This window comes from Homarus americanus, unplaced genomic scaffold (genome assembly GCF_018991925.1).
Source record: "Homarus americanus isolate GMGI-L3 unplaced genomic scaffold, GMGI_Hamer_2.0 scaffold11302, whole genome shotgun sequence".
NCBI classification, from domain to species: Eukaryota; Metazoa; Arthropoda; class Malacostraca; order Decapoda; family Nephropidae; genus Homarus; species Homarus americanus.
The window spans coordinates 1,325,698-1,342,815 of record NW_024736744.1 but is presented as its reverse complement, the minus strand read 5'-3'; the positions used below and the strand labels follow the sequence as shown (position 1 = coordinate 1,342,815).

General features: G+C 35.7%; 2 long non-coding RNA genes across 3 annotated transcripts; one reads left to right on the top strand and one right to left on the bottom strand.

Annotated features, from left to right (window-relative positions):
- Positions 1–1,370: 1,370 nt before the first annotated feature.
- Positions 1,371–10,918, top strand: LOC121872439. Of its 2 annotated transcripts, none has more exons than XR_006090081.1 (4): positions 1,371–1,520; positions 2,521–2,667; positions 3,799–3,860; positions 10,838–10,918. It is a non-coding gene; the product is annotated as an uncharacterized LOC121872439 (long non-coding RNA). The 2 variants fall into 2 exon arrangements; XR_006090082.1 differs by having other exon boundaries at positions 10,841–10,906.
- A 78-nt stretch (positions 10,919–10,996) lies between these two features.
- LOC121872438 lies at positions 10,997–16,749 on the bottom strand. The gene is made up of 4 exons (XR_006090080.1): positions 16,622–16,749; positions 16,221–16,310; positions 13,549–13,638; positions 10,997–11,144 (listed from the first exon to the last, which is right to left on the bottom strand). It is a non-coding gene; the product is annotated as an uncharacterized LOC121872438 (long non-coding RNA).
- Between the last annotated feature and the right edge of the window lie 369 nt (positions 16,750–17,118).

The following is a 17,118-nucleotide window of genomic DNA, read 5'->3' as shown; positions in this document are numbered from 1 at the left end:
TAATAATAGTAATAATAATAATAATAGTAATCATAATTATTCAGAAATTTACCTTAGCCATATAAATTTTAATAACATAAGGGTCACATAATGGAACTTTAGTAAACTTTTGTTTAATGAATTGTACGTTACAGATTAATTATTAGAAAAGAAATATGAGAATAATTGAATTTCAGGATTATTAGGAACCGAACCCTAGTACAGTATATTATTGGTTAGGTTAGATAAGGATAAGTTAGGTTTGATCACAATAAATTAAGTTAGATTTGGCTTAGATTACATTAGGATAAGTTAAGATTTTGTTAGGTTTCACTCCTGTTTCACCAGTGATGTGTTTCTATATCGTAATAACAGTGTTTAGGAAAATAAAAACTGTTATCGTAAGAGCAAGATACGAAGAAATACACATATCGTGTCCTGCTAATTAAATTTACCTGTCAGTAGCCCCAGGCATAATCACGTCACAATTATGATATCTGTACAGAAATTGTTCATGCATTGGACAGTATTCCAAATTGGTCAAATAAGTATAGACGCTGTATAATAATTAACTTACCACAGCATTTTCACCAATTAAAAGCACTTATAAAAATGGAACAATTATAAATTCATATGTTATATTTTTCCCCCATAAAATATCACTATAGACACAAAAATTCAGGGTATAAATTTATCTGAAATATCCTCGTACATAAATATTAAAACTAGATACATGTACTACAGATTACGGAGCCCCTAGACGTAAACCTCACTCCTTGACACACTGATGACACCTGGTGCTCCACGTCCACCACATTCACCACTCAACATACCTGTGACCTGTGACATATATTACAGTATTGATGGATAATAATACCGGTACTTACAAATAGTTTAATTGTCATATTCGGTAATGATTAAGGAAATATCTGACAGTCATAGTAAGTAAAACACATTACAGTAGATAGTTATTCTCTCACCTGTTATGGGCGGGCTACGTCCCCATGACCTGAGGCGTCGACATGTGGCGGTGAGAGAAGGCCACCTATCACTACTAACTCTACCCCTAAGATAACCTTATTGTCAATATACTAGGTTTAATCTGTATGGTAAACTATTAATCTAAGTGAAAATAGAACAAACGAGTAAAAGTAAGGTGGTAGAGCAGCAGTTTTTGTACAGGAAAACTGGGAGGAAAATTGGTTGTCATAAAAATCACTGGTGAAGAGGATAAAATGTGATTTAACCACACGAACGTCATTTTCCCATTTATTTAGGTGAACGGTTAAACATTTCGAAAAATAATTCCGTCATTAACTGTCACTAAATCAAGATCTACAGAAATTTTCCTAAATCACAAGACATTTTGCTCCAGAATCTACGGTTGGCAACACTGTCAACACCTGGCGAGTGTCAGGCAGCTGGCAACACTGACAGACCCAAAGCTGTCAACAACTCACCTGAACAGAACCTCCTCTAATTAACAAACTCACCTGAACCTCCTCTAACTCAATGGACAATCACCTTAATAACTGATGCAGGTATGTATGTTTGTTATTATACCAGTAACTCATTTTATATAGTTTAATGAAGCAGTGAGTTCTTTTATGGGTATTGTGGTCTCATCTGTTGGGCCAGAACTAAACGAGGACATATGACTGTATGCTTTAATGTTGACTGCAGGAAACTGTCAACGTAGAGTAACAATATACTGTCAGTCTGTGTTAAGTGATTTTGAAGATAATGATAGTCACGGTAAAGCAGCTGCCTCACTCCAATAGTGTACTACAGTAGGTAATGATGGAACAGAAGGGTTTAATGGAATTGCACCAAATTTTTAGATGTTGTTTGGATGATCCTAAGTAAGAAAATTAAAATGGCAATGCATAGAACCTATTGCTTTTTTTGCTCACTTTTATCTTCTTTGCTACTGATTGGCTCGTTAGCCGCTTGGGCAGTTGGTCGCATTTCTGTCAAAAGCATTGTTGGCAAGTACTGGGCTTGCACTGGCTCCTGAATTGTCTGTACCTGCTCCAGTGCAGGTCAAGTCTGGTCTTGAAAGAGTTCACACTCGGTGCTGTTACAGCACTCTGGCAATTCTGATCACACAAAGCAGGCAGGGCATTGAAATACAGAGAAATTGTGGGGTAAAACATGCAAAAAACTGATTAAATCAATCCTAACTTAAACTAACTATTACAGATAATTTTAAAAAGTGTACTATTTAAGAACAGGTGCAAGAGTTATGGAGCCGAGTTAGGAAACTTTTCAATAGAAGAAACGTTTTTCAGTTTATCAAGAACATCTAAAAAATGGTGGAGGAAATAACTTTTTGCCAAACAAAAAGATAAAATACGTAACCTAAGAACTCAAAAATCAGTATGTACACGTAGCTACTTGTCTAATCCAACCTAACCAGAAGAAATTGAAGGACTTGACTTACCTCCTCTGCCCTCTTAAAGAATCTAACATAACCCTTAACCTAACCTTCCCAAGTTCTTTATAGTACAGTACGTAACTATGATATTTTATTTGTTACAGGAGATGTTACAACAAAACTTTGGGTAATTGAACTGTTCTGTCATAGCTGAAAATGACCAACTGGAGCATGGAACAAAAGCTGTGGCATCACTATCACCACCACCACCATGGCTCTATCACACTGGCACCACCACCACCTATGGCAAGGTAAACTTAAGGGGCAGCTCTCATAACCTATAGAGGAAATCTTTATTCCCATCAAACTGTGGACAAGTTGTAACTGTGTTCCCGTTAGTCATTTCTGTGTTTCTTTTTATATCTTTCTGTCTATCAAACTGCTAATGTATGTTTGTGTCTCTGTCTTTCTATCTGTCCGTCTCTATGTGCCTTTCAGTATATTTTCCATATCTATATTTATCAATTTATATATCTATTATCTATCAGACAATCTATCTATCTATATCTGTTAATCTATATATCAGTACAAATATTTGTCAGTCTGTCAATTTATATACAGTACAGTACAGTACGGTATAGGGGGTCACCGACTTACGAACGCCCACCGATACAAACGGGGTTAAGCTTGAAATTTACAGTATTGTATTTACCTGATGAATTATTTTTTACTTTCATTTACTGTATTTTGTCATTCTATTTCTTCTTTTTTCTTAAATTAAATGATTTTGGATGTATATAAGGGCTTACGTTATGGTATAGTGGGATTTTAAACATTGTTCTGTAAGTACGGTATGCACATACCATGTGTTCCGACTTATGTACAAATCCAACTTAAGAACTTCCTCAGGAACAGAACCTGTTCGTACCTGGTGACCCCTGCACAGTACAGTACAGTGTAGTATATCTATCTCTCCTCATGGCTTATCTATATCTGTCAGCATCTACCAAGTACAGGGGGTATTTATATTTTTATATCTCTTGCTGTGTCTGTCCGTCAACCAAGCCATGTATATTACCCATCTATATGTCTAAACTCCTGTATTTCCCATTGTATTAAATGTACCACTGATTTAGAAGGGAATATTAATGATCTGGGTTGAAAATTTAAAAGAAAATGAGTAAATAAGTGTTAATTAATAACCTCGAAATACAGTAATAAAATGCACTGAAAATATTTAAAACATCATTTATGCTGTGTTCTTACATTTTAATGCAAAAATTACTGAGTCTCTCAAGCATGCACGGTTTACAGTCCCAAGAAAGTTCACCTAAACCAAACTTGCATAAAACAAACACCTATTGGATAACTATTAATTCATGGACATATTTTATCATAAACTGTTGTGTATATATAAAATGTTCTTTGTTTGTTTGTTACAGATGAGTAACGACTAAACCCTTGAGAAATTAACAACTGGATCATGGAGACACTACTGTTACAGGTATGTTTTTTTGTCTTTCTAACTGTCTATATTTATCTATCTGTTTCTCTATATCTTTCTATCAGTCTTTCAATACCTGTATGTCGGTCAGTCTGTCTTTTGGTATCTATAGCATCTGTCAGACTGTCTTTGTCTATACAAGCATCTGTCTTATCTATATCTATGCTATCAGTAAGAAAGATATTGACAGTGAGTGAGGAAGGTGGGTTCACAAGAGGTACAGTGAGTGAGGAAGGTGGGTACACAAGAGGTACAGTGAGTGAGGAAGGTGGGTACACAAGAGGTACAGTGAGTGAGGAAGGTGGTACACAAGAGGTACAGTGGAGTGAGGAAGGTGGGTTCACAAGAGGTACAGTGAGTGAGGAAGGTGGGTACACAAGAGGTACAGTGAGTGAGGAAGGTGGGTACACAAGAGGTACAGTGAGTGAGGAAGGTGTGTACACAAGAGGTACAGTGGAGTGGATGGCAGACTGCTGGATGTTGCTGACTGTAAGTGTTATGTATGTGCAGGTAAATATGTGTCCACAGCAAGACTGAAGAAACTCAACACTGAAGATTATCCCTGGACTGTGTGGATGAGTTCTGCTGCCTGGATGACGTGATCAGTGCTGGAGGGGGTGCTGAAGGCTGCTGTATTGTGAGTCATGGATGATGGATGAGTTCTGCTGCCTGGGTAACATGATCAGTGCTGGAGGGGGTGCTGAAGGCTGCTGTGTTGTGAGTCATGGATGAGTTCTGCTGCCTGGGTGACAAGATCAGTGCTGGAGAGGGTTCTGTTCATTGTTAAGAGTCAGAAATGGCTGGAGGAAGATTAGGGAACTGTTGTCTTTATTGTCAGCAAGAGGACTTTCCCATCACATGAAAGGAAAAATGTATACAACTAGTGTGAGAAGTGTGGTGTTATTTATCCGTGAAAATATGGGCAGTTAAAGAGGGTGACATATGCAGTCTTGAGTGAGCTGAAATGAGAATGGTGAGGTGGATGTGTACTGTGACGCTGAAAGATAAGAATCCCCGCTCAGAGGTAAGAGGACGGCTGGGTATTGAGAGTATCGGCCAAGATTTACGAAAAAGTAGACTGAGATCAGGCCTGTGGAGAGAATGGATGAGACCAGCTGGGTTATGTGGTGCATGATTCTACAATAAATGTGGTTAGGAGGAGAGCCAGTGGTAGGTAGGCCAAGAATGACATGGGGAGAGATTGTAAGAAATGATCTTAGAACCTGACAAGACAGACTGCAAGAGATGGTGTGGAAAATGGCTGTATGATTTGGATGGTGATGATGATTCTGTTTTATCTTTCTGTCTAACTTTCAGTCTATCTATCTATACTACTGTACTGTATTTCTCACCATATTAAAGGCAACCACTGATATAGCATGAAAGGTTTACTGTATAGTCCCAGAAAAGTTCACGGATTTTACTCTGCAAACCATTTCACACAACCACGTCATTGAATTTCAAGAATGTGTGGATAAGTGTGGCGTCTTTATCCCTCTGCAGTCTAATGTATTCCTCCGTAAATGTGAGGAACGAATAAAAATAATAATAATAAATAAAAGGGAGGAAAAAATACTTCCTTGCCATTTGACAATTGTTTCACTAAAGATGTAGGAGACGGGTGTGCTCCCCCCTCGTGGGCTGACTCCTGCCGACGTAATAAATGTTTATTGACCTTTTCATAATCATTTCTTTTAATTTTATTTTGTTAACTCTGAATGATTGTGTGTGGATGTAACAGTTAACAAAAGGTAAATATAACTACATATATCTACCGAAAACTACGAGTTGAAAAATAACAATGATGCAGCTCTCAGCTTGGCCTGGTAGGGAGAGGCTTAGATCCCTGTAACCATTCCCACCTACCCCCTTCCTCTCCCACGATCCACCACTAACTCTCATGGACATCAGAAGTTTTTATTTTCTTTATTTTTTGACCTTATGGTAATCATTTCTTTTATACACTCTGTATGAATGACTGCAGGTGCATATAACAGTAATAAACAAATGAATAAAATGACATATAGTATCTACCCTAAAATAAGAGTTGAAAAATAACAATAACACAGCTTGGCTTGGTGTATATGATGTAGGGTGAATTATGGAGACATTTGTTAGGTTAAAAATATGTCTTATATGGTGGGAAATATGGTATATCTCTCAGTCTATCTCTCTACATCTTTCTGCCCATCTGTCTACAGTATGTCTGTCTTATATGTACTGTAGACAGAACTACTGTGCTAACCATGATAGACAGTTGACAATGCATGTGATTAATACCTGGAATACAAATATTTGCAGGAAAATGTCCAATATATTCAGCAACTAGACCACTTTAGTGATATAGAACCATGAAAGTGTTGTTTATTGTTTTTATACCAAAACACTGGTGATTGTCTCTCAGATACATCAGTTGTATATCTTTAGTGGTGCATTACTGTGTCCTGGGTTCATTCCCCAGCCTGGGACAGATGTTACCCTCACTACCAAACATGGCAGGTTTTCTGCAGGTACAAGAACTACAGTTTCCTCCTATACTGTACAGTTTTAGCAGACCAACTGCCCAAACGGCTCATTACTGGTAGTTATGTTGTCGCTACGTTAACTTATACAAATGTGAATCATAATATAATGCTGACTCAGCCATAGCGAGCTTCAACATTTATGCTACCGATGAATGAGTCTTGATCACACACAACTATAAGGCGGCCTTCTCTTGCCACTCCATCTTCCTTCTGGCCTTTATTGTGGAAAAGCCAAGAAATATTATTGTGTGAGGATGTAGTGGATCTCTGAGGTGACAATGATAAATATTTTGATGTTAAGTCGGTGGTGTGAGTCTGGTACTGTGCAGGTCTGACCCACCTGTTACAAACTACTGCAGGGAGTGAAGACCTTCCTTAAAAGGTTTAACTTGGCAGGATTCAGAAGGTCACAACTCTGTATCAACACAGACGTCCTCAACGGCACTTGATGGTTTATAACAAAGCCCTTTTTTATTACTTACTTTTGCCCTTGATGATGTGGTTCAGCCATTATCAGATGCAGGTCAGGAACACTAAGGACTGTTCCTCTATAATCTTCATTGAGTAAATGAGGATGGATTACATTCATAACTCTCAAATGGCAGCCATCACCTGCAGAAGTTAGCTTTAGGGATGGCAGCCATCACCTGCAGAAGTTAGCTTTAGGGATGGCAGCCATCACCTGCAGAAGTTAGCTGCAGGGATGGTAGTCATCACCTGCAGAAGTTAGCTGCAGGGATGGTAGTCATCACCTGCAGAAGTTAGCTGTAGGGATGGTAGTCATCACCTGCAGAAGTTAGCTGTAGGGATGGTAGGGAGGGATGATCATTAACTAAGTGATAAAGAAGGTACCTGTAGCTGCCTTATTTGTCCTGGCATCACAACTGTACCCAGACTGTGGCTTCACATACGTGCTCTACTGTTGGTCTTTAAATCAAAGGTTATATATAGAAGCTAACCTGAGGTCTGACACAAATAGTTCTGTTCTGTAGTAAAGATTCTTATGTTGTATAATACAGCATTGGGTACCTGTACAGTATTTTCCATAAACTGTATACAGGTACTTGCATTGTCTATATACATGCTGAACTGTATACCTGAATTGTGTATATACATGTTGAACTGTATACCTGTATTGGCTATATGCAGATTGAACCAATTGTAAACTTATATGATAAGTTTGCATACGGTAATAATTATATATCTATCTATCTAAAGTGGTCTAGTGTATGTAAATATTTTGATCTTTTCCCTGATAATGTTGTTTCATCACAGGTGTTACTCTGTTGTAGTGTGAGCCAGTGTGAGGTGGAGGTCAGTATTAAACTGAGGTGTTTAGCTGTGGCTCTGGAAGATTGACAATTTGTCTTATTTTAATTATAAACCAGAACACCTTTATTTATCACTTTTTATTCAGGTATAATTTGGCTAAATTTATCTTTTAAATTTACCTGGACTTAGAATGCCATCACAATATGATTTGAAATTATTATATTCTTTTGTGTTTTTAAGGACTTTAGAATTAATATGATTTAGTGAGACTGTTGAATTGTTCCGGTACTTTACATATCTTTACCATTTACGTTACACTAAATGTATTTACGGTTTAGTTAAGGAATTCAATCTCAATAGTTCGGTGTCATTTAATGTTGCCGTAAAATCTGTTGAGTGACTTAAGTGTCAATTATTCTGTTATAGTCATGCTAGTTAATGTTGTTGTAGGAGATACAGTTTATAATGTAGTGATCTCCGTTAAAACAAACCTTTTTATTTTCTAAATTTGTCTCGCTGGGTTATGAAGGTGTGCATGGTGGGAAAGGCTTTGGGATAAGGAATACTGAAGGTGAAAGAACACTTGAGTTTGGGGATGGTATGTAACATGTGTTTAAGAAGAGGGCAAGTAGGCTGACCATGTAGGCCTAAGGCAGGTGGCACAGAAACCCAGATTGGCTATATTTTTGTCAGGAAATTAGAACAAGTTGCTTGTTAAGGGTGCTTGTGTGTGTTTGACATGTTACTTAAAGATGGAGGGAGAGGAAGAAGGTGGATGTTCGAAGAAGGAGAGTGTGGGAATTGTGAAGGAACTGAATGTAAAGGAAACATTTTCTTGTGAGTTGAGAGGCTAGGAAACAGCCAGTGAGGGGCAGTGTACCAAGATGCTGGGCCATAATAAAAGATGTTCTGTTGAGTGTGGTTGATGGCGGGAATGATGAAGTGGAAACAGAGAGATAAAAAGAGAAAAGAAGATTGTGTGAGATGTGGAAGATGATTGGCAACAGAGAGAAGTACAGTACCTGGAGGCTAAACTGAGATGGTTCAGGAGAGAAAGGAGGAAACTAACTTGGTCAAGAGATACACGAATGAATGTGGGTAGTTAGAGGTAGGCAAAGAATAACATGAGGACAGGTTGTAAAGAAATGTTGGTGCTGCTATAGTAACTGAGTATGTTTGTTGGTTGGAATAATGAGGAACAATCTGAACAGAAAATGAATGAATAATTCAACACCAAAAAATGAGAAATTGTTGAATAATGTTAAAATAATCGGAACTCGGTTAATTCGTATTTTCAGTAATTCGAGTGACCCAGAGTCTCTTTTTGTCGAGTCAATGAGGGTTTAATGCAGTTTGTGGTCCACAGAATTATTGAAAGTACAAATTACTAACTGAGTTCCAAATATTTTGATATTATTCGACAATTTCTAATTTTTTGTGTTCAATTATTCATTCATTTTCTGTTCAATTTGTTCCTCATTATTCCAACCAACAAACATACTCAGTTACCATGCCTTGACTGCCACATAAAATACTCTATTTATAATTACTGTGCAAACAAATATTTTTTAAGTGCACAAACAGTAATAATAAAGTAAATAATACAATAATAAATAAATGTAAGACTTACTGCACATTGTGAGGTGAACTGATAATATGTGGATGATATTTAGAAAGTGTTTTGTTTTGTTGTTAGTTGGCTGAAGAGGGTCTTGGTACTCTAGCTCCAAAATTTCATCTTTTATTTCTCCATTGAGGGTTTTTATTTCATTTACCAGTGTGGCCATGACACCTTCGGAGTATCATCTACATTTTACGATCTCACATTATTTATTTATTGCGGTATTATTTACTTTATAATTGTAAGTATATTTTATAAATATTTATATTTGTACAATAATTTTAAATAGAATATTGTATGTGGCAACCAAGGCAATTTTTTTAACCACTCAGTTATTTCAGATTTATTCCAAATTCAAATCGTTTGATTAATTTTTTGAAAACATACTAATTAAGCCGAATTACAACTATCCGATTTAACAAGGGTAGAGCGTACAGTGTAAATACCCCAGTAGACTGCATATTATAGTAGCACCGAAATGTCAGAATTTTTTTCATGTATTAAATCTGATTATGCTAATATTTTTGTATTTATCTAGATGTGCTTAACAGTAATATTTCTAAGTCCAAAAATTCATTGTTAAAAATATTCTAAGTCGAAAAATTCATCGTTAAAAATATTCTAAGTCCAAAAATCCATCGTTAAAAATATTCTAAGTCCAAAAATCCATCGTTAAAAATATTCTAAGTCCAAAAATGACCAAAATTTTACCTGGGCAAAATTTGAGTAATAAGAAATTGTGTGGTTTTAGGGGTAAAACATTTGTGCCGTTCTTAAGAGCTCCAACTTGGCATCTGTGTATTATAAGGCATAACCGACTACCTGGACGGGGGGAGAGTAACTCACTGGGCCCCTACTGAGTTAATCTCCCCACGGCCAGGTAGTTCTTTACGCTTTTTTTTTTATTTATTATTGGTGAATGATAATTTGAAGGCTGGTCTCTGGAGACTCTTCCGATTATCGTTTACCAAATTTTTTCAACGTTAGTCCTGGCAATGGCAAACTCAAAAAACACTTAAGGGTAAAAAAAGGCTAATTTTTTGGCTGAAATTTTGCTTTTTTTTAGCCATTTTTTCATAAAAAATGCTATTTTTTTCATATTTTTAGCTATTTTTTCATATTTATAGCTATTTTTTCATATTTATAGCTATTTTTTCATATTTATAGCTATTTTTTCATATTTATAGCTATTTTTTCATATTTATAGCTATTTTTTCATATTTATAGCTATTTTTTCATATTCATAGCTATTTTTCTATTATATTTATAGTTTTCTTCATATTTGTTTTTTTTTATTTATATATCTTTGTTATGTTATATATATTTATATATGTTTTATATTTGTTTCATTTGTATATTATCTTTGTGTCATTTGTATATTTTATTTGTTTATTATATTTGTATATATAATTTTTCAGATGCTTTATGAAAGTATTTGGCTTCAAAATGTGAAACTGAACTTTTCTGTTCAAGTTGTAAAGAAAAGGTTAATGAATACTGGTAATGACATTTAAACATTTATTAATGGAAACTTAATGGCATTATAAATTTTTCTTTAGCAGAGCAGCTGCGGCAGCAGGTAGTCCAGGGCGGCGGGGGCAGCAGGTGGTCCAGGGCGGCAGCGGCAGCAGGTGGTCTAGGGCGGCGGCAGCAGGTAGTCCAGGGCGGCGGCAGCAGCAGGTAGTCCAGGGCGGCGGCGGCAGCAGGTAGTCCAGGGCGGCAGCAGGTAGTCCAGGGCGGCGGCAGCAGCAGGTAGTCCAGGGCGGCGGCGGCAGCAGCAGGTAGTCCAGCCCAGGACAAGGTCCAGGGCAGCAGTAGGCAGTCCAGCTTGGTGGTAACCACCAACCAAAGTCCAGAATAATATTTCTGTACAAAATAAAATGTAAAATTAATAATCACATTTATTTAACCAGAAAATTATTTAAAATATAATAATGACTAAATGTTCTGTAGTGTTTTAGATAATTTAACACTTAAGGACCAAATGTACAAATTACTTACAAAAATCTAAATTTCGTAATTGAAATCCTTCACCTAATGATCTTTGATAACATACTGCTAAGTGTTCAGGGAATATTATCAGTAACTGTACATCAACTTAACCTAACCATGTATATTGTACATGCTTAGCTTAACCATAAGAGTTACCAAGTCATAACTACAATAAACCTGCATCTTTGGTTCATAGTTTTGTTAATATATTTAAAATGTTTTGGCTTTCAACGACTATGCTCTGGGAATTATTGATTTGTCAACAATTAATTTTAACTAAATTTACATCAATGAATATCTTGGGCCCAGTACAGTCTTGTTTATTAAAGGTTAAAGTTGCTGAGAGTAATTTATTATTTCTAAAGTATACAAAATGCAGGCAAGTTTACATCTATATTTATGAATTATTTCACCAAGTTCAGCATTGAGCAAAAGTTAATTTACTTAATTTTAAATTTTATGTATTAAATTATCATTTTTTAAAGTTGTAAGTAGTTAAGAGTAAAGTCAAAAGTTATTACCTATAAAAGGTTTAAAGTAAGATATTTTAATACTATTTTATCCTAATACAGTATTTTAACATGACCCTAAACTGAAGGTTTTATCCTCTTCAGAAGTGCTACATTAATCCATTTAATCTAGTACAGTAATTGAAGAACATTAGTGATGCACCATTAATAACCATATTTAAAACTTTTCCAGTAATCTGCCGCCAGATTCAAAACACATATTTAGATTTAATGCTATAATTTTGATCAATTTTATCATGCAGGCATAACAATGAAGTCACTATATAGTCTCACCACCAAACTCGGACTATGAACAAAGTAAAATATCAGTTAAATACAGCATTTAAATAAATCAATTTACTCTGGTGGTAGAGAACCCGTCCACAAATACATCAACTTTATTAATAGTCTTACGGAATTCTTGAAGCTGCAATATTAAGAGCAGCTGGGTTTCATCATTATTTCAGTGTTTTAAGTCAACCCGGCACAACACGCAGTAATTATTATCATAACTCGCTAATCAAGTGGTCAACTATTTATAGGTAAATAATTTAAAGGCTGTTAGAAGGTGCAACCATCAAGGAAGAATACCATGTACTGTATATTGTCTACATTAAATATTTACTGTACGGTATAATATAAAGTACGGACTAATGTTATAACTCAAATAGAGACTTGATAATGTTTAAGACTTATTTTGAGACATTTAATCTGCATTTACTCATTCTCTAATAAAATATAATCTTTAAAGGGAGTTATTTATCATTGACTAATTTTGTTATCAAGAATTCCTCTCCAGCCTCAACGACCTACTGAGTGTCGTTCATTATAGGTTAATATTGTACCAGGTCTTTCTTAGTTCTAATTTGAGTAATATTGGTAAATAAATATCTAATGTACTTTAACAATGCTACAATATATGAAACAAACTTTCTCATCAGCGACAGTCTTTACCAGATTATTTTTCTCTCAATAAATAAAAGTTACTTTGTCTGTCCTGATAATATATTCATTACCATAAAATGAAGTGCTGTAAATCTGCACAGAGGACACTGCCATGTTATCCATCACAACTACGAGACAATGATCGGCGGACGAGTGACATGACCATAATAAGTGAACAGACTAAAGCTGGTTTCCGTAATTACTGTATTTTGCCCGTAATAAAAATTTTACCGATTAATTTCTTCACCCAAAACACAGCAAAATGGCATCGGCTAATACTTTGCTTACTAATACTGATTATTCCACAAAATATTGATATATCTTTAACTTACATTAATTGGTGCATCCCTAATATTGTACTGTACTAATACTTTATCGATATATATATATATATATATATATATATATATATATATATATATATATATATATATATATATATATATATATATATATATATATATATATATATATATATATATATATATATATATATATATATATATATATATATTTCATGTAAATCCACAATGAAAACGTGGATAAGATAAATCTTGATAAATCACACGGGAAAATGGAAACAACGGAGTACCTTAGCTATCGTCTTTATTCAAGACATCTTCAGATGAATAAAGACGATAGCTAAGGTACTCCGTTGTTTCCATTTTCCCGTGTGATTTTATCAAGATATATATATATATATATATATATATATATATATATACTGTACATACATAAGAGTTAACTAGACACAGCAGTTCATGAATTACAAATACTGTACTGTACTTTGTTGAGAGTTTAGTGAAGAAACCACAATGAGTTACCCTGGACTAGTGTAGGGCCGTGCAGTAAGAGCCCGTTCACCAGAAAACTCTCGGGTCATTTGTTGGATCCTTCATCTTTAAGTCATCATCCTGGAATGAATTGTTACAACTCTGTATGATTAAATTAAATATTATACCTACAGTACATTACAGGTATCCCCCAATAAACAGCACATATACCTGATAGTTTCAACAAAAGTCTAGACTACACAGAAGCGCACAGTGAATAAATCCCATTTTGATGCCACTTTTATCTGTATATGAATAAAGATTTTCCCTCCAGAACATAAACCAATAATATATAAATTACTTCCACTAAATGAACATATTACCAGGAATAAAACTGTTGTATATTAAGGAACACCTGTCAACTAGTCTACTGAATAAATGAAGCATTACAGCACAACTTAAGTGGAGAACAACACAGAGTTAAGCAACCTTATTTTTAACAGCTCTTTAACTATTGATGATATCACTGATAAACTTGAATACAGTATTAAAAGTATTATGTAAGCTTGGATACAGTGTACAGTATTACAAGTATTAAGTAGTCATCCCCTGATTATACTGGTTAACTGCCCACCCCCCCATAATGTTTTATAGTACAGTACTTTATTATTGATGAACATTACTACTTTCAAGAGCTGTTGGTAAGAGTAAGGCAAAGTAACATTCAACATTTTCTCAATTTCCTGTAAGAATGCAGCAACATTAATAAACAAAATGGCGAAAAATTAATGAAAAGAAGTTAAAATTTGAAGAAACTTAACATTTACAATTATGAGTTACTCACCCAATGACTGTCTATAAACATCAACAGGCCGTCAACCCAGAGCATTAATTTACAATTCTTTACCACTACATGAAAGTTCCTTGTAAAGTTAAATAAATATAATTAAACAATTCCACCATTTATAACAGATGTAATCCACATTCTTCACTAGGTATAAGGTTCATATAGATTACAGGTGTAGTTACCTGTACTGGGAACAACGTAACAAATTGATAACTATAGAGGCAGACAAGTTAATAATGCCAAGGTTGACTGAAGTTATTTTGGCGGCTAACTTAAGAAGGATTCTGTTACTGTACAGGAGCTTAAGAGCCAACCAGGTGAAGGTACTTGGGGGGTAAGAGAAGGACTGAATATAAATGGAAAATTAAACTAAAGGCAAAAGACTTAATCCTTGTTGGATGTATTTATAGATCACAGAACTGAAGTTTATTAAGCCAAGCCAGTTTAAAAGCATTAATACTGTACACAGCATTATGGGCTACTGGCGACACTGACTGGAGGAATGAAATTACACTGAGAAACAGGAATGCAGACACTATGCTGAATATCACAGCCAGTAAACCGTTTGATAAAATATACTGTACTGTATACTCCAGACCAAACCCACCGACTCAACACAGTCCATTCAGATTGTATGAACACTGAGCAAGATAGCCAGTCCGATTCCAAATGAAGTCAAAGCCTCAAAATCTTTCTACATGTGGGCACATCAGACTCTTGACTAAGATCATAGTTACACACTTAGATCAGGGCAAGACGAGAGGCGTTAATGAGTGTTCACAAGAGGATGTAAACCTCCCATGTGTTTGGGGAGTGGCAACAATGACATGTTCTCATTCATGTATTAAAACACATTATCAAAACTGAACTTGGTAAAATAGCAGTTTCGGCCAATATGCCCCGTTAGTTTATCCTGTGTATTTTGGTGTGACAATCTAATTTGACCTTTAATTCCGGGGGAAAGTAACAGTTTGTTATCCCCCAAAAGTATGGAAAAACTTCAAGATTCATTTCTGTCATTCTTGGCCCCCTGGTTGAAATGGGGTTAGAAATACTCCCAATAAGGAGACGTAAAGGTTGGGATGGTTAGAACAGTCCGCCGTGTATTGGTCCAAACTGCACTAACACCATAAAGGTACAGACAGTAGAGCCCTGATGGCGAGCTTCAGGTGTTAAGATGTACAATGAGCTTCCTGACCTCATTAAATCTCGTTGTACAGAAGCATAAACAAGCACAACGTTCCCCCAATGACTGGAAAAGGACATACCCAAGTCCTATATTGAAACAGATGACGTATGAATAACAGTATTAAGAGTGATTGGCATATTGTGTAAAGTAGAGCCAATTGGTTAATGCTATTGTCCAGCTTATAGACAGGCAAGGTGTGACTTAATAAAAGTTTATAAACATGTAATAGGTCATTACTCATGTCTGGTGTTCATAACTAGCAGAAGCCCGCCCCACTAGAGGCCACAGCTTATGGTTGATGCCACAAGTCCAGAAAACTTTAATGCATTTTTTTTTGTAGCGAGTTGTGAACTGTTGGAACAATCTGCTGTGACGGCACCGAGTGAGAGCCGTTTTGTGACTACAGTACAGTACTTGCCAACAGTGTAACATAGCTAGTACATAATAAATGCCCAGTACTTGCCAACAGTGAGTACATGCCCAGTACTTTCCACAGTAACAGGAGAGCCAGTACATGCCAACTGTAACAGCCAGTTCATGCCCAGTACTTGCCAAAAATGTAACAATCGGTACTTGCCCAGTACACTTGCCAACGTCGTCTAGATGCGTTCGACCGTCTCTAGACCCCAGTGGCAAAGTTTAAAGTGAAGTAGACTTTACATTTCACCTCAAAACAAACTTTCTAACCTCAGCCAATAAGGTGACCCACGCTGACGACCATTGATGCAGCAAACTGGTCTGCAGCACGACAGCGACACAACCAATTGGATCCATCATCTGTAAAGAAATGAAAAAGTTTATGAGGAACAAACAAGTATTAACGGAGTGTTTACGGTGACCAAAACTAAACCATATTTTATTAATTTAAATAAAAGCACTAGCCAAAACTAGTATAGTATTCTCTATAGTAACTAGTCAATGTGATAGTTAACGACCATTAACCTATGCTTGTTCATTAACTCGTCATTGTGTATCTTCAATATTATTTAAGTCTGTTTAAATTATTTCCTTTTAAAATAAATCACTTGGTACAAAATCGAATAATAAATTTAACCACTGAAATAAATTGAAAATAAAACAAACTATACCTTTAAAGATCAACGTCTGTCAGGTGAGAGAGACGACCGGCAGCACTTCCACCTCGGCGTCTCCAGGAGCACTGCGGCCACCAGCCAATCACTGCTCTATATTACTTGTCTTCCTGCCAAGCCTTGTCCGAATGAGGAATCATAACAAAATATATACAACCTCAATCGTATATACAAATTTCAATACAAATTTTAAGGTAAATTTTGGTGTAAATTAATTTATATCGTAATATAGAAAAAATAACAATCAGGAAAACTTTACGGAAAAATAAATACAAAGATAAATACAATAATATAATCCAAATTCTTCAGCTTCGGAGACAGTCATTTGTTGACCATTCAGGGCTGCCAACATCACCGATTTACTCAACTGTATCGTACCCTAATGGGTAGTTATCGCTGATTGGTAATAGATAGATAGATAGATAGATAGATACATGCATACATACATACATACATACATATATATACAGATAGATACACAGGCCGGTCAGTGG